Consider the following 22,289-nt stretch of genomic DNA (forward strand, 5'->3'; position numbering starts at 1 on the left):
GAGTTAATGGAAAGAAACAATCTGAGCAAGAAACTAAAGCAGTGTTGGATTATAAACCAAGTATAAAATAAGTATTGATGAGCTCATGCTGATATAAATACATGACTGAATATAAAAGTAAATGGGCAGGGACCTCCCAGGAGGTCCAGTGGTTGAGAGTTGGCTTTGCAATGCAGGGGATGTGGGTTAGATCCCTGACTAGGGGACTGGGATCCCCATGCCCTGAAGCAACTGAGCCTGCAGATGGCAACTGGAGAGTTCATGTGTCACGGTGGAAGATCCTGCATGGCGCAACAAAGATTCAAGAGCTGCCGCTAAGACCTGATGCAGCCAAATAGATACATAGATATATTTTTAAAATAGGGAAGAACAGACAAACCTTCTGCACAGAAGAATTCCAAATAATTTACGTAGATACTCCACCCTGATGGAGGTGGTGCCTTCCTCTACACCCTGTAAGTGTGGGCTGTATGTGTGACTTCCCTCTAAAGAGTGAAGCATGGAAAGGGGGAGAATGTAGAGTCACTTCTCAGTGGAGAAATCTGACAAGCACGGCATCAGCCAGGTGATCAAGGTCAACATCAACCGTGATATAAGTCTTGTGCATAGCATGCCCCTTTCAGATGATGCGATGAAAATGACATTTTACCTCTACAATCTTCCTTTCAACAACCCATGGCCCTAGTCTAATTAAGAGAAAAACATCAAACAAATCACAACAGAGGGAATTGTACCAAATACCTGACCAACACTCCTCAAAACTGTCAAGGACATCCAAACAAGGCAAGTCTGAGAAATAGTCACAGCAAGTGTTGCCTAAGGAAATATGATGAATAAAGCCTAGAAAAAGTCATTAGGTAAAAACTAAGAAAATTTGAATCTGGTGTGAACTTTAGTCAACAATAGTGTATTAATATTGGTTCATTACTTGTATCAATTGCACCATGCTAGCTAAGATATTGGGAGAAGACAATGGCACCCAACTCCAGTACTCTTGCCTGGAAAATCCCATGGATGGAGGAGCCTGGTAGGCTGCAGTCCATGGGGTCACTAAGAGTCGGGCACGACTGAGCGACTTCACTTTCACTTTTCACTTTCATGCATTGGAGAAGGAAATGGCAACCCACTCCAGTGTTCTTGCCTGGAAAATCCTAGGGACGGTGGAGCCTGCTGGGCTGCCATCTATGGGGTTGCAGAGAGTCGGATACGACTGAAGCGACTTAGCAGCAATAGCAGCAGCAGCATAAGATGTTAATAATAAGGGAAACTGGGAACTCTGTATCATCTTCACCATTTTTTTTTCCTGTAAATCAAAGACTATAATAAAAAAAAAATTAAGTTCTTTAAAAAACAAAACAAGACACCATAACAGGTCAAGAAAGTAACTGCAGAAGAAAGTGAAGAAGTGAAAGTCTCTCAGTTGTGTCTGACTCTTTGCAACCCCATGGACTATTCAGTCCATGGAATTCTCCAGGCCAGAATACTGGAGTGGGCAGCCTATCCCTTCTCCAGTGGATCTTCCTGACCTAGGAATCGAACTGGGGTCTCCTGCATTGCAAGTGGATTCTTTACCAACTGAGCTACCAGGGAATCCCACAGAAGAAGGTAAAAAGCTTTATATTTTAGTATTTTTAAAAATAATTTTATTTATTTATTTTTGGCTGTGTTGGGTCTTCATTGCTGCATTGGCTTTTATTCATTTGTGGTGAGCAGGGGCTACTCTTTAACTCTCTGGTTGTGGTGTGTGGGCTTCTCATTGTGGTGGCATCTCTTGTTGTGAAGCACAGGCTCTAGGCTGTACAGGCTTCAGTAGTTGTGGCTCCCTGGCTCTAGAGCCCAGGCTCAATTGTTGTGGCGCATGGGCTTAGGTTCTCCATGGCATGTGGCATCTTCTCCGATCAGGGATCAAATCCGTGTCTCCTGCGTTGGCAGGTGAGTTCTTTACCACTGAGCCACCAGGGAAAGCCCACATGGAGAATAGTATTGAGATTCCTTAAAAAACTAAAGAGGAAGCTACCATATGAAACAGCGATCCCACTACTGGGCATATATCTGGAGAAAATTATTATTTGAAAAAATACATACAGCACAGTGTTCACTGCAGGGCTATTTACAATAGCCAAGTAGCCAAGACGGGGTAGCCACCTATATGTCCATCGACAGATGAATGGATAAAGATGTGGCATGTATATACAGTAGAATATCACTCAGCCATAAAAAGAATGAAATAATGCCATTTCCAGCAACATGGATGGACCTTGAGATTGTCATACTGAGTATAGTAAGTCAGACAGAGAAAAGACAAATATGATATTGCTACAAATATCCTCAGTCAACATTCATTTGTGTGCCTGAGATCTTCGTCTGGGTGGAGCCTGGGGTCAGGGGGCTGGCTCTGGGTCTTTCCCCATCCTTGGGCTTATGTGACTCACCTTCCTGCCTCCATCCTAAATGAGCTGGACACCATGGGACCCTCGCCATATATTTTGCTTTAGGCCCTCTCTGAAATACCCAGATAGTAATATTTGATGCAAATATCCTGAGTTGTTTTGCAGATGTGAAAACCTCCCACCAAATGAAAGATGTTAGCTAATCGATGACCATGAGCACATAACCCCAGGCCTCCTGGAGCCTAGGGACTGATAATATTAAGCTCTACCATCACCCTGCTACCTCACCATCAGCAAGTAGGAGAATCCATGTACAAGCTGATCACCTACCCTGGAACCCCCTACCTCCCACCACCAGGTGATTTGCTGAAACCCTTCTGGGAGCTTGTTTTTTTTTTTTTTTTAGGGCATGAGCCACTCGTCTCCTGGCCCTGCAGTAAATCTTTTTCTGCTTGAAGCTCCGATGTTTTAATGTGTTGGAGTACATGAACTAGTGCTAACAAGCTCCTCTTGTGTTCATTTTCCTCTCTCGTCATCAGGTGCCTGGAGCTGCTGGCTTTTCCCTGCCAGGCAGGAGACCCCGAAGCTGCTCTGTCCTCTCTCCCCTCTGTAGGCTGGGGAGGACATCTTTCCGATCCTTGGATAAAATCCCTCCTCTCAAGATCATCCATCAGTATCTTCCTGAACATTCCCAAAGGCCCTCTGAGGTGGAACTTAATGAGGATGGGCTTTGTCTTGGGTGGAGAGGTCTTCCGTATCCCTTAAAATTTCCATCTGTCTCCATCCGCTGATTCAACCAATGCTGCTCTAGTTTCTCTCTTATGCCAGGTGTTAGGAATACAAGGGTGAAAAAAGACAGTTCCAACCCTCAAGGTGCTTATATTCTGGTAGGGCAGAGGGTAAGTAAATGGATAATTCAAGGCAATGCCATACATGTTACCTAGAAAAGGAAATGGCAACCCGCTCCAATATTCTTGCCTGGAGAATCCCATGGACAGAGGAGCCTGGCAGGCTATACAGTCCATGGGGTCACAAGAGTTGGACATGACTTAGTGACTAAAGAGAGAGAGAGAAGGTTTTTGGGACGCAGCAGAATAGCCTGAAACCCAGTCTTGGCGGGTCAGGAAAGTTATAGCTTACAGAAGTTACAGCTGAGACCTATAGTGAAATTTCTCTACCAAGGGGACTTCCAGTCCAGACTTGAGTCTCCTTTCCCTGGAGCAAGTGCTAGAGAGAACTGGAGAGGATGAAGGTCCTCAGGCTTGGAGGAAATAGGAGGGAGGAAGGGAGGATGCAGGAAAGGGAAGTGGATGGAGGGCGATGCACATCATCGGCACCAGGCCCTGGGTCAGCAGGGGACGAGTGGCCCTGCTGGCTGGGCACTGAGCCCATGTGCTGCTGGCCGGGTGCCCACCCTTCCTTCCTTCGCCCCAGGACCAGGCTAAGCTTCCATGGGGACCTGAGTGACCCCAGCTGGAACCAGAGGGCTGCAGGGCCTGGAGCTATCAGCCTGGCCTTTGTCATCAGCTTCTTGGCAGGGTCATGATGGCAGAATGGTTTATCCCACCTCAGCTGGAACAGGATGTGGGGGGCACGTGGTGGTGGGGTTTGCCGACCTGCCAGCCCAGTCGCTCTTCTCCACTTTTCTTCCTGGATCTGACCAAGTGAGAATAAACACAGCAAACTTTTAGTCCAGCCTCCTGGGGCCTTGGTTTTGATCTACCCAGGGCATTTCTGGACACCCTCTGCTGCTCTTTTTAGCCAGACCTTTGTTGTGTTTGAGCAAGAAGAGGTTGAGGTCATTGAGGATCTGGTGGATACCCTGACCTCGGCTCTGGGGAATGTTCTGGAGGCGCCGAGCCAAAGTGCTGTGTGTCCTGTCGAAGCTCCATAGATGTTCAAGAGCTGAGGGCTTTCAGGGTTTAGAAGAGTGTTTGGAACATCCAACCCAACTTCCTTCCCTGAGGATTTCCAGCAGCAACACCCCCCGCCATGACAGACTGGAACCACTTGGGAGTGCACTTTCAAGTTACACCCCCTCAGTGATTCAGACCATCTCCTGGGTGCATGGTGAATCAGGGTGGTGGGAGGTGTGTGTGTGTAAGAATGTGACCTAACCAGGCTGTGTTGGAGCAGACGCATGTGACTGGAAACTGAATCCCCTGCCTGGATGCCTCTAATTAAGGTACTTCCTACCATGCGTGCTAAGTGGTATTCATTCTCACTGTTAGAGAACTCGATCATTAGAGGGGATACCTGCCTCCCAGAATTTATTTCATTGGTTCTTGTTGGAGGGAGGAGCATAATCTTTGGAGTCAGACCATCGCAGATTTTTATCTCCCTTCTGCCACTGAATATATATGACCAACTTTGGGGACTGTTTTCCCCATGTGTGAAATGGGGATAACAATGCCTGCTTCTCAGAGTTGCCATGGGGTTTACGAATGTGAAGAGTTTATCCTAAGGCCTGGCTGTCAATCAGTATCTGCCCCTTTCTTCAGTCCTCCTGGACTCCAGAGAACCGAGTCCCTTCCGCATCTGTGAGGCTGGGCTTGTGATGAGTGACATCGGCTCTCACATCCCCTCTGTTTTCCTTACAACAAATGAAAGCATCAGTTCACTTTCATTAAACACACAGAACAAGCAAACTGGGCGTACATTTGTCTGCTTGGGCTGCCATGCAAAGTGCCACAGACTGGGTGGCTTAAACAACAGAAATTTCTTTTCTCACAGTTCCAGGTGCTAGAAGTCCACGATCAGGTGTCATCAGGATTGGTTTGTTCCAAGACCACTCTTCTTGGCTTGGAGATGGCCATCTTCCCCCTGCATCCTCACAGGGCTTTTCCTTCTTACGTTTCTGTGTCTGTAATCTCCTCTCCTTACAAGGACGCGAGTCATATTGGACTGGGGCCCACTCTAATGACCTCACTTTAAATTAATTACCACTCTCGGGTATTTAGACTCTATCTCTAAATACAGTCGCATTGGAAGGTACTAATGGTTAAGACTTTAACATATGAGTTGAGGAGGGGCGGGGGTTGTACAACTCAGCCCATGCCAAGATGTCACAGGAAAACCCAGGTGTTTAAGATAGTTGAGCTGGAAGTGACAAGCTGAACATGGTTCGTTTCCCTGTGGTCCTGTCCCAAGGGTCCAGCTGGGTGGAAGCTGTCCACCTGGGCCACTGCCGGGGCTCAGCCTTGTGTGGGCCTCTCTGCCCTCTGGACTGGCCGGTTGTGGACTGTGTTTCTATCGCTGAAACACTTTGCAATGCTTTTTAGAGGTAATTCCTGCTTGTCAGCAGCCACATTTCTTAATCAGCCACTCATTCATTTCTCTGAAGGCTCCTGACACTTCTGACTAGCTCCAGAGGGCCTGGTGTGGCACAGATAACTGTGAGCCCACGAATCCAAGTGCTCTCACTGCCTGGGAGCCAGCCAGGAGTTCCAGCTCCTTCCATTATTCTTAGCCTTGAGATGGTGGGAGCAGGCGTGTCAAAGCCAGACTTAGGTTTTTGCAAGCATATTTTGGCCTCCCTGCCTCCCTATTTTTATTTCCTTCATATTTGGAAAGAGAAAATTCCCAGACATGGGCCTGGGAAGCAGGCTGTTCTCAGGTCAGCTGGTGCCCGGTGCCCCTTCTAGCCTCTGCTTGTGCCAGGGGAAGTGATGTGATGCTTCAGCTGGCTGCAAGGGGTTCCCCCCACCCCCATCCCAGGAGCCGATGGTCACCCCACCCCCGGGGAAGGGTCTGTTTTCTTGCAGTCCTTGCTTCCTTCCAGATGAGTTGGGGCACAAAGCTGTGCAGGCAGCTGCCCAGGTGGAGGGAACGTCTAGACCTGGGTCTTGGGTCTTGTTCTATTGTTTCTATTGGAATCATGCTCCCGCTCATCAGACCTTGCAGACTAGCAGGCTGGTAGCTGCCAAGTTCATCCAGACTCTACCTCAGAAAAGTGGGCGGTATCGATATTTAGCCCTGTCGGCTGCCCCTGCCTTTTTTTTTTTTTTTTGATGCACCACATAGCTTGTGGAATCTTAATTCCCTGACCAGGGATTGAACCTGGGTCCAACAGCAGTGAAAGCCTATGTCTTAACAACTAGACTGTCAGGGAAGTTGGCCCCTGCCTTTTTTGCACCTCGTTGTGTGATCACTGACCTCAGCTGTTGGAGCACAGACATACCCCTTCCCTTCTAGCCATGCAGCACAGGAGACATGAACCCAGAGGAAGGGACCCTGCCCTAGTATGTCTCACTGTGGTGAGCTCTGATACTCAGCTGTATCAGACTCTTAGCCACCCCATGGACTGTAGCCTGCTAGACTCCTCTATCCATGGGATTCTCCAGGCAAGAATATTGCAGTGGGTTGCTATTTCCTCCTCCAGGGGATCTTTCCAACCTGAGGACTGAACCCATGTTGCTTGCTTTGGCAGGTGGATTCTTTACCACTTGCACCACCTGGCCTGGAAGCAAAGCCTGTGCTCCTTGCCTGGTTTCGGTGTTGCCTAGGTGATGTCATCTGTGGGTGGGGGCGGGGTCATTTACCTTTTTCACTGTCCTAAGACGGTTTTGGCGGTAGTGGCTGCTTGAATGAGGACTGACCCCCCAGCTGGGAGAGTTCCTGTAACCTCCATCCATCAGCAAAAGGGCTTGGGTGTGAATGAGAATGAAACAGCCCCAAACATTTATTTGGCTTTTACAAACATTTAACATTTTTTTTTTCTCTCCTGCTGTGTCTTTTCTGGGGACAGGCAGTAATGATCTCTTGTTTTATCTCCTCTTCTCCTTTGCAAGGGCGATGTGTTTGTGAGTAAGTGTGCAGTTATTTCATGAATCATAAGTATCAATGTTCTTTTCAGGAAAGAAGTCACTAAAATATCCACTCACCCCTACTCCAAGCAAATTTAGTGGAGTGAGCACTTTGTCTGGTTGAGGGGAGCTAGGAGAAGGCGATGGCACCCCACTCCAGTACTCTTGCCTGGAAAATCCCATGGATGGAGGATCCTGGTAGGCTGCAGTCCATGGGATCTCTAGGAGTCAGACCCGACTAAGAGACTTCACTTTCACTTTCCACTTTCATGCATTGGAGAAGGAAATGGCAACCCACTCCAGTGTTCTTGCCTGGAGAATCCCAGGGACGGGGGAGCCTGGTGAGCTGCCATCTATGGGGTCGCACAGAGTCGGACACGACTGAAGTGACTTAGCAGCAGCAGCAGCAGCAGCAAGCCTGTACTTGGGACAGAGCAGAGGTCGGTAGTGGGGGACTGAACCTTCTAGAACTCTTTCAGATATGTCTGGTGGAATAGTAAGGTCTCCTGAAATCATGGCTAGGGCCAGGTGGGCGAAGGATCTCAGGTGGGTGTAGCCTGGAGAATCCAGAAGTTGTAGAAAAGCATCTCCATTGTCTCGGGCCATCTTGTGACTGCCTCTGCCTGTGGTTCCAGTGGGTGGAACTAGGATGAGTGGGTAGCTATGATGGTGTGGTCAATTGCTGCCCATTGGAAGGACTGACTTCCTGGTGCAGAGGTATCCACTGTGGCTGAGGATTGAGGAGGTCGGAGGCTGGCTGGTCCCTCAGCTGGAGTTACGTGCTGATGACCGATTGACCATCATAGCTCTGCCTCTGAGCTTCCCCCTGAGATTTTGTGTTTAGCCTGGAGCACAGCAGCTGGAGGCCCTTCCTCCCTTCTTCCATTCCTTCTTTGTTGTCCTTTGTTTCTTACTTGTTCCCTTAGGGACAGGACTCTCTGAGACAGAGCTACAGAAAGGCACAGTTGCGAGGTAAAATTGTTTTGTGCTCAGAGTCTCTGACTGTTTTCTGGAGTCTCCCACCCCTGAAGACAGGCTTTGAGACTGCCCATAGCGCCCACCAGCAGCCCATAGATGTGCTCTCACTAGCTGCAACAGCCTGGGCTGTGACCTTCTCTCGTGGCTCTTGCTATGGGACTATAGCTGATCCAACAAACCCATTTGCCCCAACTTCCAGGGGTTTTGAGCTTCCCTGGTGGCTCAGCTGTAAAGTATCTGCCTGCAAGGCAGGAAACACAGGAGACGTGTGTTCGATTCTTGGGTTGGGATGATCCCCTGAGGAGGAAATGGCAACCAACTCCTGTATTCTTGCCTGGAGACTCCCATGGACAGAGGAGGTGGGTGGGCTACAGTCCATGGGGTCGCAAAGAGTTGGACATGACTGAGCACAGCACACACACCAGAGGTTTCAGTGAGATGGGATTTCTGTGCAGAGGCAGGCAGACGAGGGGCAGAGAAAGGACCAGGCGTTTGGAGCAGATGGCATCTTCCTGATGGATTGGTCCAGTTCCCCCCAGAAACCAGGTGGACTGCTCAGCTGAGAGTCAAGATCAGGATTCTCTGTCCACACAATTATTGCCTCTTAAGGCTGAGGCCAGAGAAAGTTTCCCCCTTCTGCTAAGTCACTTCAGTCGTGTCCAACTCTGTGTGACCCCATAGATGGCAGCCAACCAGGCTCCCCCATCCCTGGGATTCTCCAGGCAAGAACACTGGAGTGGGTTGCCATTTCCCCCTTCTACCCACAATATAAAGTTGTGTAACTTCCATTCATCCCCACGTTTCCTACAAGCAGGTCATTACCTGCTTACCAAACAATTTTTTTTTTTTTCAGCCCATCTTTCCTTTCTGGTTTTAGCTCACAACTTTGTCCTCTACCCCACGTCTCCCTGGAGTGGGTTGCCATTTCCCCCTTCTATCCACAATATAAAGTTGTGTAACTTCCATTCATCCCCATGTTTCCTACAAGCAGGTCATTACCTGCTTACCAAACAATTTTTTTTTTTCAGCCCATCTTTCCTTTCTGGTTTTAGCTCACAACTTTGTCCTCTACCCCACGTGTCCCTCCCTACTGACCCTGATGCCCCTGTCTAGGACAGGGTGGAGTCCACTGGCCAGGGGCTCAGGGGACTTTGGGCTCTGGCAAGGCTGTACCACTCCTGGTGGAGATCCTACTCTCAGTTTGGGCCTCCTGCCATCCACAGGGCAGGCACCATGGCTGGAGAGCCAGGACATGTAGCCAAAGGAAGAGAGCAGTGTGCCATGGCCTTGGCACAGCAGAGGAAATCCGGGACTTTTTGTGATGGAAAATGAACCTGGATTAGTAGGATCTACCCTCCTCCCCGACCCCTGTCCCCCAAACCAGGTTCTGGCTGCAGGATCCCACAGCCTGCAGTTCAGAATGCAGTGGGCCTTTCAGGAATCCAGCCTGCTGTGGCTCCATGCTGAGGCCCATCAGTCGTACAGGGCCTGTAACTGAGAAGACCGAGGGAGGAAGGGAGGAGCCCAGGCCCCAGTGACTCCGCAGCCTCATTTCCCTGAGATCCATGGTGGTCTTGTCAGCCATGTCACTGGGGAGAGCTGGCTTAGAAGGTTCTAGAAGAACTCTGATAAGCCAGAGAACACAGGGAGGATCCAAGTATACTAAGCCCCTCCACACCTTGTGGAGCTCTCTCCCTGAGATGATGTCCCAGGCCAGTGAGGGGCAGAGGGGTGAGGGATGAGGGGCGTGGTCAGGAGCAGAGAAGGATTAAGTGTTCATGCCGTCCCGTCAGCACTGTTACATCGCCTGAGATATTGCTACACAGTTCTCTTTTCTGTTTGAGGGAACTTGTATGATTTTTATATTGTCATAGATAAAAAAATGAAGGCTTGGGTCATATTTCATGCAATTTATTATTTCGCTTCATGTGTTCTTGCTACTTCCATTCTAACATTTATATATATATATGTGTATGTGTGTGTTTTCCCGGTGGCTCAGCAATAACTAATCTACTTGCAATGCAGGAACTGCAGGAGCTGTGAGTTCGATCCCTGGTTTGGGAAGATCGTCTGGAGGAGGGCATGGCAACCCACTCCAATATTCTTGCCTGGAGAATTGCATGGGCAGAGGAACCTGGTGGGCTATAGTCCATGGGGTTGCAAAGAGTTGGACATGAGTAAAGTGACCTAGCACGCATCATATAAATATCTTTTAGAGGGCAATTTGAGAGCATTTTCTGCTACCTCTGATGCAGCATTGGCAGACATAAAGGAAGGCACTGACCTGGCATTTAGCTGGTGGGGTAAAGAGTAACCTTCTCTGGTGGGCTTAGGACTGATCTAAGGTTCAAATATGGACCCTCCATAAGGCTGGAAAAGCTGTGAAATAGAAGATGCAGCATGAGAAGAAAGTAGTGATGAGGGGAAGGAGAGGAGGGCTGAGTTGTAAGCAGTCAAGGGCTTTAAACAGGAGGGCATGCTTCTGAGATGGGAAGAGACCGCAGTCGTGGAAACTAGGAATGCTGCTGATGGGCACTTGTGAGAAATGCCCACCACGAAAAGAAAGGGACCCTTTAAGGTGTGACTAGAGGGATATTGAGGAGAGGCTGCTGGGCCATGGTTAAAGGTGCACAGACATAGGTAGAGACATGGAGAAGCAGAGCAGAGCATCATTAACCACGGCCGTGGTTATGGAGGTCCTCTCCTATGCCTTGAGCTTTTCATGAACAGCTCTAGTCCACCTGCTCACTGAGGATACATCATTATTACCCTTTTCTGATTAAGGAAACTGGCAGTGTTACTCACTGGTAGGTGCCAGCTGGGATGTGAGTCTGGTTTATTTGATTTTGAAGTTCTTGAGCATTTCATGCAATCTCTAGTAGACTCCATGAGTTCCATGGTGGGCTTCTCAGAAGCAAATAACCCAAGTCTCTCAGGCTGGAGAGGGATGAGGAATCTGAGGTCCAGAAAATGGAGGGGGAATTTCCTAAAGTTATTCTGAAAGTAAAAGAAAAGAAATCAGAACCTAGTTCTCTAGACTTATGGCCCAATGGGAATGTCAGGATCCCAGCCTTAATACCCAATGTTCCAGATTGCCACACCTGTTATGTACTACTTTGATGGTTATTATTTCTGACAGCTCTACATTGACATGAATAAATTCTACATGAATTCTGAAGTTATTTTAAGATGTATCTATACATTATTCATAGCATATTTATATAGCTAAGTGAAACCTAGAGCATAACTTCTGCTTTTTTGGCCATGACCCTACATTTTACATTGGACCTCATTATACACTTATGTATGTAGAGATGTACACTTTATGTGCAACTGAAACATGTGTTTGAAATAATGAAATAGTACTTATCCTTACTACATGTGATACACTTTGATTTTCTATTCTCATCTACTCTCTTCTATTTTGGTAAAAATATGCTGCTTGTGAACCATCTAAATTGATTTCACGACAAATTAATGGTTCATGACCCACAGTTTGAGACACCATGACCTAAACAATGTCCTAATCAGACATGGTTTGAGAAAAAAGTCATCACAGAGGCGATGTAAAGTTGCCAATTATCTTTGGTCATAAATGTTAAAATAGTAAGCTTTGAGTATCCACAGCATCAAAAAAGGAATTGCAGATGTGAAAAAAATCAAATAGCATGGGCTTGGCTGCTCTCTAGCCCACAGCTGATCTGTGATGCTCCTGGTAATGTGGATGCTGCGTTTTACTCTCTGCCTGGATCTTCTGAACTAACTGGATGTAGTTAAAGATGCAGATGAGAGTGGTTATTACAGCTGCAGGGCAGCGGGCTCAGAGTTGGCCTCTCCCTAACCTAGGCATATTGCCTCTGGTCTAAGGCTCTAGGAATTTGCAAAGTATGTTCATCAAACATGCAGTCTATATGCTGGTGTGTAATTAAGGTGTTGTGCTTCGCATGTTCCTAGGAATGTGACTGTAAGCATTGGACTCCTCCAAAAGCCTGTGCTAATTCATTTGATATGGCCAACTCCCTAAGGTTTGCCCTGTTCTATCCTGCACTTTATTTTCTGTTTTCGTCCTTTTTCTTTGATGGGGGCATGGAATGGCTACTCCCACTGACTCCTAGAATTCTCCTTCCTTTGATATTGTGGCCTTCTAGCTCACAGATGCCAAGTTTTTTTTCATTCCTTTTAGTATCCACTTCTATCTATCCATCCATTCATCCAGGAATGCCTGGAGTTAGGAAAGTCGTCTCTGATATTTAAACCAGGACCTGATCGATGAGAAGGAAGTAGTCATGGGCAGATTTGGCTGAAAAACACCTCAAGAAGAAGGAATGGCATGTGCAAATCCCTAACACCGAAATGAGCCTGGCACGTTCGAAGAATGAAAGAGGACCAGATTGGCTGGAGCACAGTGGCCATGAAGAGACTGGTATACGATGAGTGGAGAAGTGGGTGGTAGTCAAAACGTTAAGCGCAACCAGCAGGACATAGATGTAGACGAATCACGTGTTCCTACAGTCACACTCCCAGGAACATTCCTAGAACAGACTGTCTGGGTAGAGGCCAAATTATGCGGGGGCTTGTGGGTCATTGTAAGGAGTTTGGAAGTGACAGTAGTTGCAATGGGAAATCACTGGAAAGCTTTAAAAATAGGAGCAATGCAATCAAATTTAAGATTTTAAAAGGCAACTCTATAAAACAATAACAAGATACCATTACACCTATTAGAATGGCAAAAATCTGAAACACTGACAACAGCAAAAGCTGCTGAGGGTGTGGAGTAATAACAACTCTTATTCGTTACTGGTGGGAATTCAAAATGTTATGGAAAATAGTTTGGTAGTTTCTTACAGAACTATACATACTCTTACCACATGATCAGCAACCTTGTTTCTTGTATTTACCCAAATGAGTTGAAAACTTACCTCTAAACAAAACCCTGCACACAGATGTTTATAGCAGCTTTATTCATAGCTGCCAAGACTGGCAGCAACCAAGTTGTTCTTCAAACAGGTGAGTGGATGAATAAACTGTGGTAATTCCAGAAAATGAGTTATTATTTAGCACAAAGGAGCAATCAAGCCATGATGAGACATGGAGGAAACATAAATGCATATTGATAAGTGAAAGAAGCTAGTTTGAAAAGGCTGTATATTATATAATTCCAGCTACATGGCATTCTGGAAAAGGTAAAACCATGGATACTGCAAAAACATCAGGGGTTGGGGGAGTAAAGGATGAATAAGTGGAACACAGAGGATTTTTAGGGCAGTGAAACTATTCTGTAAGATGCTATAACGGTGGACACATGTCATATATTTTTCAAAACCAAAGTGAATCTTAATGTAAGCTATATTCTCTTGTAATGACAAGATCGAACACTAATGTAAACTGTGGATTTTGCGTGACTATGACGTGTCAGGGCAGGTTCATCAGTTGTGGCAAACATACATCAAACATACAGCTGTGGTGTGGGATGTTAACAGTGGGGAGGCTATGTGAGAATGGGGAGAGGGATACATGAACACTTTCTGTACTTTCTGCTCAGTTTTGCTGTGAACCTAAAAATCCTTTAAAATGTAAAGTTTGTTTAAAAAAAGACCACTCTAGCTGCTGTGTGAAGAGTAGATTATGTGGCATCAAGAGAGGAGGAAGGGAAACAAGTTAGAAGGAATTTACAGTCAACTAGGTAAAAAATGTTCAGAGAAGGCAATGGCACCCCACTCCAGTACTCTTGCCTGGAAAATCCCATGGACGGAGGAGCCTGGTAAGCTGCAGTCCATGGGGTCGTGAAGAGTCGGACACGACTGAACGACTTCACTTTCACTTTTCACTTTCATGCATTGGAGAAGGAAATGGCAATCCACTCCAGTGTTCGGGGGAGCCTGGTAGGCTGCCGTCTACGGGGTCGCACAGAGTCGGACACGACTGAAGTGACTTAGCAGCAGCAGCAGCAGCAGCAGGTAAAAAATGTTAGTGGCTTAGACTAGTATTTTGATGATAAACAGGAAGAAATACTCAAATTTGGAATATATTTGGAGGTAATGTTATCAAGTGCCAAAGAGTTGATGCTTTTGAACAGTGGTGTTGGAGAAGACTCTTGAGAGTCCCGTGGACTGCAAGGGGATCAAATCAGTCAATCCTAAAGGAATTCAGTCCTGAATATTCATTGGAAGAACTGATGCTGAAGCTGAAGCTCCAATACTTTGGTTACCTGATGTGAAGAACTGACTCATTGGAAAAGACCCTGATGTTGAGAAAGATGAAAGGCAGGAGAAGGGGTTGACTGAGGATGAGATGGTTGGATGGCATCACCGACTCAATGGACAAGAGTTTGAGCAAGTTCCGGAAGTTGGTGATGGACAGGGAAGCCTGGAGTGCTGCAGTCTATGGGGCCACAAAGAATTGGACACAACCGAGTGACTGAACTGAACTGAACCGAATGTCAGAACCTGCTGATGAATTAAATATGGAATATGAAAGAGAGCAATAAAGGGTGATTTAAGGTCACTGGTCTCAACAATTGTGTGAATGATTCTGTCATTGACTAAGATAAGGGCTTGTAGAACAGCAGACTCGAAGAGTGTGTCAGTGTGTGTGCATGTGTGTGTGTGAAAGGGAGAGAGAGGACAAAGATTAGCAGTAGTAATCTCTTGGGGCCAAGTTGGATTTGAAATACCTATAATTATGCAGAGCTTTGGGAGCGTCGCAACAGTGATGCTGTAAGATCAGGAGAGTATTTGAGATCATCCAGTAGTTGGGAAGAGGTGATGGTCACAGACAGAGTTCTAGGTTGGGAGCAGCAGGACGTTTCAGCAAAGAAAAAGGAGCAGTCAGTGAGGTAGATGGAAGACTAGACAAGAGTAACATCACAAGAATCTAGACAATAATGCATTTCGATTTCCTGCTATTGAGAGGTTCAGTATGAGGACAGAAGGGTTATCAGTGGTTCTAGTATAATACAGGCCATAGGTAACCTTGATAAGAGTCACTTTGGTTGGGTGGCGGTAATGGAAGCCCAAGTGGGGTGACTTGAAGAGTTAATGGGAGATTATGGGAAAATTGCAGGGGAAAGGTCCTGAGAAGCTGAGAGCAGATGGATTCAGAGAAAAGAGAATGATTTGTTGTGCTTGGAGAGCAAATAACATACTTTCTCCATATCCCAATGGCAAGAGGCTGAACAAGGTCATCTGCTGAGAGAGAGGGCATTTTAGATGTTTGAAAGGATTAGAGAAGATGCAAAATAGTTATCTTGAGGACTTGGAAAGTGAATTGTCTGGACAAGTGAGTAGCATGCTTGGCGGCGTGGAGATGTGTGATTACAAATCTAAAGCAGATCCAATCAGCATGACTATGATGTGATTTTTCCTGCAGAGGTGGTTGGCTGGGTATTGACTCAGAGTAAGCAGATACCTAGGTTTATTGAAGTTCAGGACTCTCCAGGCTGGTGTGATGTAGACAGAAAAATGGGCAGAAGAGACAAACATGTGCAAGAGAGTAGTTACGGTGCTGATCAAAGAAGCTGAACTGGACAAGAAAGAGGATGAGAATGTGTGCGTGTGTGCGGGGTTGAGGGGGACAGAGGATGATGGTGGTGAGAGAGAGAGAGACAGACAGACTGGATTGAGCATCTCAATGAGATCAGATGGCTGGAGCCTCTGATGCTGCTTCATCAGCTGCTCTAGATGAAGGGAAGATGTAGCCAAAGGGTGGAGCTCAGTTTCCAGAAGCCTCTCCCTCACCCCACTCTCAGGCCAGGACTCTCTGAGCAGCATCTTGAGCTGCAAACACTGAGGGCTGCTCGCTTGCCTTTGGTTGGCTAGAGTGGGGGAGACACCGAGAGGACACAGGTGAGCCAGGAGAGAGGGGATGAAATACCCGAGGGCCGTGTAGGCTCAGCCACGAGGTTTGAATCTTAGAGGTGATGGAGTTCTGTGTCTATGAGTGAAGAGACATGGCTGGAGCCTGGCGAATCCCCCAGGACGGCCCCTGGGGCGGGAGCCCTGTCCTTCGCTCAGGACCCCTGGCAGTCTGCCACGGCGCCTTCTTTTCTGGCCTCATGGAAAGGCCGTCTTGACAGTTGGGAAAGGAGACGATGTCTCCCTTGGGCTGAGCTAATTATTGGTGATAATGCGGCCCCAGGGGCTGAAGCTGCACGTGATCTAGCCACAAACTTCTCTCGGGTCAAGAATCCTGAATTGGTGCTGCTTACCAGCCGCAGAACCATTTTGTCTCATTGACTTTGCCTCCGTCACCCTGGGTGCAGGCATCGGGTGACAGTCACCGAGCTCCCCTAGCCACGGGGTCCAGGTCTGTAGATTCAAGGCTGGACCTGAGCCTCGTCGTGGAGTCTGCTCTGCAGGCAGCCTTCCCCAGCGTGAGCAGCTCTCCTGCTCCTGGAGATGGTCTCATAGCCCAGTCTGTCCAATCCCAGAGCTGCTTTCTGATGGCCAAGATATCATCTGCATACACTCCGTCTCAGTACTCAGCACCCTTCTCACTCTCCCCTGTACTCACACCACATGAAGCCTCAGGTCACCCACCACACTAACAGATCTCACTCAATATACCCAGGTGGCACTTATGGTAAAGAACTTGCCTGCCCAATGCAGGAAATGTAAGAGATGCGGGTTTGATCCCTGGGTTGGGAAGATCCCCTGGAGGAAGAAATGGCAACCCACTTCAGTATTCTTGCCTGGAGAATCCCCACAGACAGAGAAGCCTGGTGGGCTATAGTCCATAGGGCTGCAAAGAGTGGGATGGACATGACTGAGCATGAACACACACACACTGCACAATCCTTCATCTCACAGGTCATAGTGTACACACAGACCTCACCTGGAGTCTCAGATGTGCCTGCACCATGCTATCCTCATCTTCTATCCTCCATACTCTCTACACCACACATAGGCTCCCACCTGCCTGTGAAGTCTTATGCCTCAGTTTCTTCCACTGCACCCGACAAGCATCCCACCCATAGGTCCTCACAGGACAACACACACGGCCCCTTTGGAGCATCAACACAGCCAGGGACTGTGTCATTAGGCTGCTGACAGGTGGTCCCTACCAGCAGCTACCCTCCCCCCACCCAGCTCTGCATGCCCAGCCTTCTGCCAGAGCCAGACAGTAAAGCCTGCCTCCTGGCAGGCCTGGCCAAAATTGTCAGGAGGTTGATGATGTGTCTGAAAAGGGGGGAAAAAAAAAGACATGATTTGGAAAATATTTCCAGGATTTGAAAACGTATGATATTTGATCTGTTCGTGATCCATTTGTAACACTCATGTTGCTAAATACTGCCTGATGGAGAAAACATTTGGCTGGGTTGCAAGTTTTATTTAGAGGTTGGCAGGGGTGGGGGGAAGCTGCTTAGTAAAGAGGGAACTGGTGTTGCCAGGAGAGATAAAGGGGGACATGCATGGAAGGTTTGACTGGAAATTGGAAACTAGGGCTCCAAGCAGATGCATCAGTGAGCACTAGTTCACTCAAAGACAAGACTAACCTTTTTTTCAAGCTGGCTTGGGCAGACCTGCTCTGTCTGTGCTTTCTCCCCACTCACCTATAGGCGGCATCTTCCTGCTGATGGCCCTATGGGCGTGGCCATCATTACTGGCTTCCTCAGGCGAAAGGTTGGGGGCGGGGCGGGGAGGGGGAGAGGAGGAAGCCAAGGGCTGTTTCGAAGCCCTCCTATGCCTCTGCATTGTGGTTGCTGTTCAGTCGCTCAGTCGTGTCTGACTCTTTGCCACCCCATGGACTGCAGCACGCCAGGCCTCCCTGTCCTTCACCATCTCCTGGTGTTTGCTCAAACTCCCGCCCACAGAGTCAGTGATACCATCCGACCATCTCATCCTCTGTTATCCCCTTCTCCTCCTGCCTTCAATCTTTCCAACATCAGTGTCTTTTCTAATGACTACTGAAAAACCGTAACCTTGACTAGACGGATCTTTGTCGGCAAAGTAATGTCTCTGCTTTTAATGTGCTGTCTAGGTTGGTCAGAGCTTTTCTTCCAAGGAGCAAGCTTCTTTTAATTTCATGGCTGCAGTCACCATTTGCAGCGATTTTGGAGCCCAAGAAAATAAAGTCAGACACTGTTTCCACTGTTTCCCCATCTATTTCCCATGAAGTGATGAGACCAGATGCCATGATCTTCGTTTTTTGAATGTTGAGTTTTAAGCCAGCTTCACTCTCCTCTTTCACCTTTATCAAGAGGCTCTTTAGTTCCTCTTTGCTTTCTGCCACAAGGGTGGTGTCATCTGCGTATCTGAGGTTATTGATATTTCTCCTGGCAATCTTGATTCCAGCTTGTGCTTCATCCAGCCCAGCGTTTCTCATGATGTACTCTGCATATAAGTTAAATAAGCAGGGTGACAATATACAGCCTTGATGTACTCCTCGTTAGAACTCATTAGGACTGATTCAAATGTGTTCCTTTTTATAGCTGATTAATATTCCATTGTGGATATGTGCCACGACTTCTTTAGCCATTCATCTGTCAACGGACATCTAGGTTGCTTCTGTGTCCCAGCTATTGTAAACAGTGCTGCAATGAACATTAGGGTACATGTGTCCTTTTCAATTATGGTGTCTTGAAGATATATGCTCAGGGGATATATATAGGATTTCTGGATCATATGGTAGATTTATTCTTAATTTTTTTAAGGACTCTCTATACTGTTTTCCATAGTGGCTGTATCAATTTGCATTCCCACCAACAGTGCCAGGGGGTTCCCTTTTCTCCACAACCTCCCCAGCATTTATTGTTTGTAGACATTTTGATGGCAGCTATTTTGACTGGTGGGAGCTGATACCTCATTGTATTTTTGATTTGCATTTGTCTAATAATGAGTGACGTGGAGCATCTTTTCATGTGTTTATTAACCCTCTGTATGTCTTCTTTGGAGAAATGTCTGTGTAGGTATTCTGCCAAAGAGTGATCTCTTGATGATGCTAAAAGCCGTGAGGAGGAGAGCAGGGTCACTGTCGCCCTCATGTCTTATGTCGCATAATTCATCGGTCTTCAATGATCCATTCTCTCCTTGCACCACCAGACTCCTGGGTCCTATTGATTTTGGAGTATGTGTGTATATTGGAGAAATGTCTGCTAAGTTTTGGAGTCTTCGAATCATAGACACTGAGGGGATGGAAGTATCCTTAGAAATGACAAGCCCTACACATCTATTTTAGATGATGACTTGAGGAGAAGGAACTTGCCCAAGGTCACACAAGTTAACAGCAGGAGTAGGACCCAGGCTTCTTGCCTCCCGGGACAGGGCTCGCTAGCTTTGCCTAATTACCCTAATCCGTCCCAATCTGGAATCAGAGTCTCTGGTCACAGCTCTGACAGCATCCGGAACCCTGTTGTGAATCCCCAGCTCTGCAGCCACTCTACGCTGACATTTGTTGTACTTTTACTGCCAAGTGCTGCTTCTCAGAGATGCCATCTCTGGAGGGAGACATTACTGAAGGATACACCCCCTTTTCCCTTTCCCAAATTAGGAGTTAATTTGCCAAAATGCGCATGGAGCCTGGGGGAGCACACTGGCTGGCCTTCTAGTGGGTTCCTGAAGCACAGAACGGTCTCATTTTGGAGGCGTCTGATTGTGCCCGCACCTTTGTTTGGAGAAGGGAGGGAGCCTCTGTGTCTGGGCCAGGCACCCTCAGGGATGGATCTGGTAACTTGCTGTCACCTCCTTTTGAGATACCATCATCTTATAACCCTAAGCAATAAAACGGGTAATTGCGGTCCTTCTGAAGCAGGGCTGTGTGCCTTGGCCGGTTTGTTTACCCTGAAAGGGCTCCAGTGGGACTGGTGGTGGGCCCCATCACCCAGTCATCCATCTGCCCGCCCTTCCAGCTCCTAGTCCTAGCTGCATGCTCATGGGAATCCCTGCCTTCCTCTCCCACTCAGCCTCCCTCTCTCCTTTTTTTTTTTTTGGCTTTCAGAGTTCCATATTTTATTTATTTATTTATTTAATTTTTTGACTGCACCTCATGATATGTGGGATCTTAGTTTCCTGACCAGGAATCAAACCCGAGCCCCATGCATTGGAAGTGCCGAGTCTTAACCACTGGCCCACCAGTGGGAAATCCTTCAGAGCCCCACATTTTAGAAAAGATTGTTTTCACCCTAAAGTCTTACTGTTCAGCCTGGTGATGCTTTCCTTCCTCAGAGGTGTTTGAAAAAGCACTGGCTTTCTCTGTTGGAATGCAAACTATGCACAAAAACGGTGGTGCCTCCCTCCACCCCAATTCCATCTTTGGTTCCTCCTCAGCCATCCTTTGAGCTGGCAAATCTTGAGTGTCGGTGGGGCTGGGAGATGGCAAGCTGAGGGCGGCACCCCCAGGAGGACAGCCATGGCTCCCTGTCAGGTTCCAACCAACATTTGTATTACTCAGAATTTAAATGAAGGTCTCAAAAGACAAAACTAATTAAGATTTACTAAGGCTGCCATTGTCTGATCATTCAATACCAGCTCATGATTAGAACCACATTTATTGAGGTTTAATCACTCTGAAGCAGATTGCTCTGGCATAGCTGTCAAACCGCACAAAATGTGTTCTTAATAATTAATCAGTACAGTATCTTGTTCTTCGAGCATTCATCTTGGGCTTGGGTGTGTTTTTAAAGGGATGCTGTTGATGTACTTCTGAAACTTCATCGTCTTTTGTTTTTAATAACTCTTCAGATCCTTTAAGCAAGGGGAAAGGAAAAAAAGATTCCTTTTGCAAATCCCGTCCCTGAGCCGCGTGATGAACAAGTCCTGGAATGTGACTGAAGCCTTCCTGGGATCCAGGGCCGAGCTGCTGACATCTTGTTTTTCAAAGACAGAATTTCCCCCCTCCCCCAACACTCTCAGTATTTGTTTTCCTTGCCTGGAATCTCCGGGTACCAAGTGGATGTTGGGCTAGGAAGCGGCTAAAGAGCTCCTCCTAGTTCAGGATCTCATTTTCAGACACCTGGGCAAAGACTTTCCGGGTAAGCTGCTATCTGCCTGCAAGGTCAAAGGCTGGGTTCTCAGATGAAGCTGTGGCTCTTGGCAAGGCCGACTGAATGAAACTTGCATTCTGACTGTTGTGCCCACTCGGGTTGGCAAAAGTCAAGGAAGAGCTGGGCTCTGCCTCTCCTGGGGCCCCCATCTCACCCTGGCTACTTACAGAGGGGTGGCGAGGATTGGATGAAATCACCTGCACTCTGTTTGGGTCTTCCCTAAGCTCACAGCTGGCATATGGTCATCATTCCTATTGAGATGGTTGTGGCATTGATGCTTAAGTGTGCCAGCTCTGGACTGAGTTGGCTTGAGTGCCAGTTTCAGCTACAGTGCCAGCTGTTTGATCTTAAGTAAGTTGTGGGTCTGTTTCAAGTCTCAGGTTCCCCTCCTCCAAGGTAGGGTGACCTTCATCCCTGCGTCATATATAGAATGCTTGTGAGAGTCCTGAGACAATCCAGACAAAAAGCCCAGGGCTCAGGGGGCACCTGTGTGCCCTCAGGGAGTGTTAGTTACATTGTTGTCAGTGGATGAGCCCCCATGGCCCTTTCCCCCTTTCCCTTGCTCTTAGAATTTGCTGCCTTGAGCATCCACTGGTGTGAGTCCCTGAGCAACCTTGCTGCAGTCAGAGGAGGTGCTGAGGACCCAAGACTCCTTTTTGAATATCATCCTCTATTTCTACCTGCTATTGTCTAAGGAGGTAGCTCTCCTCCAGGGACTGTTTTGTCATCCAGGGCACATCTGTCCATGTCTGGAGACATTTCTGATTGTCACTGTGGGACGGGGCTGCTGATTGTGAGCAGCTAGTGGGTAGTGACCAGAGAGGCTGCTAAGACAGCCTATGATGCACAGGACAGCCTGACAACAAAGACTGATCAGCCGTGTAATTGGAGATTATCTTTCTTTGATGATTAAAAAAAAAAAAAAAACATAAGAAAAAAAGGCGGTAGCAACATAAAAAAAAAAAAAAAAGATTATCAGCCCCAAACGTAGTACTGAGACTGAGAAGGAATTCATAGTTGCCGCTGCTGATAGGAGGTTCTGTATAAAAGGCTCTACATCTGCTCTCTGATGGGGGCGCTCCCAGGGTGGGTCACAGAAGCTTAAATAACACTCTAACACTTCAACTCTGGCATGGG

The sequence above is a fragment of the Bubalus bubalis genome, chromosome 12 (assembly GCF_019923935.1).
Source record: "Bubalus bubalis isolate 160015118507 breed Murrah chromosome 12, NDDB_SH_1, whole genome shotgun sequence".
Classification (NCBI taxonomy): domain Eukaryota; kingdom Metazoa; phylum Chordata; class Mammalia; order Artiodactyla; family Bovidae; genus Bubalus; species Bubalus bubalis.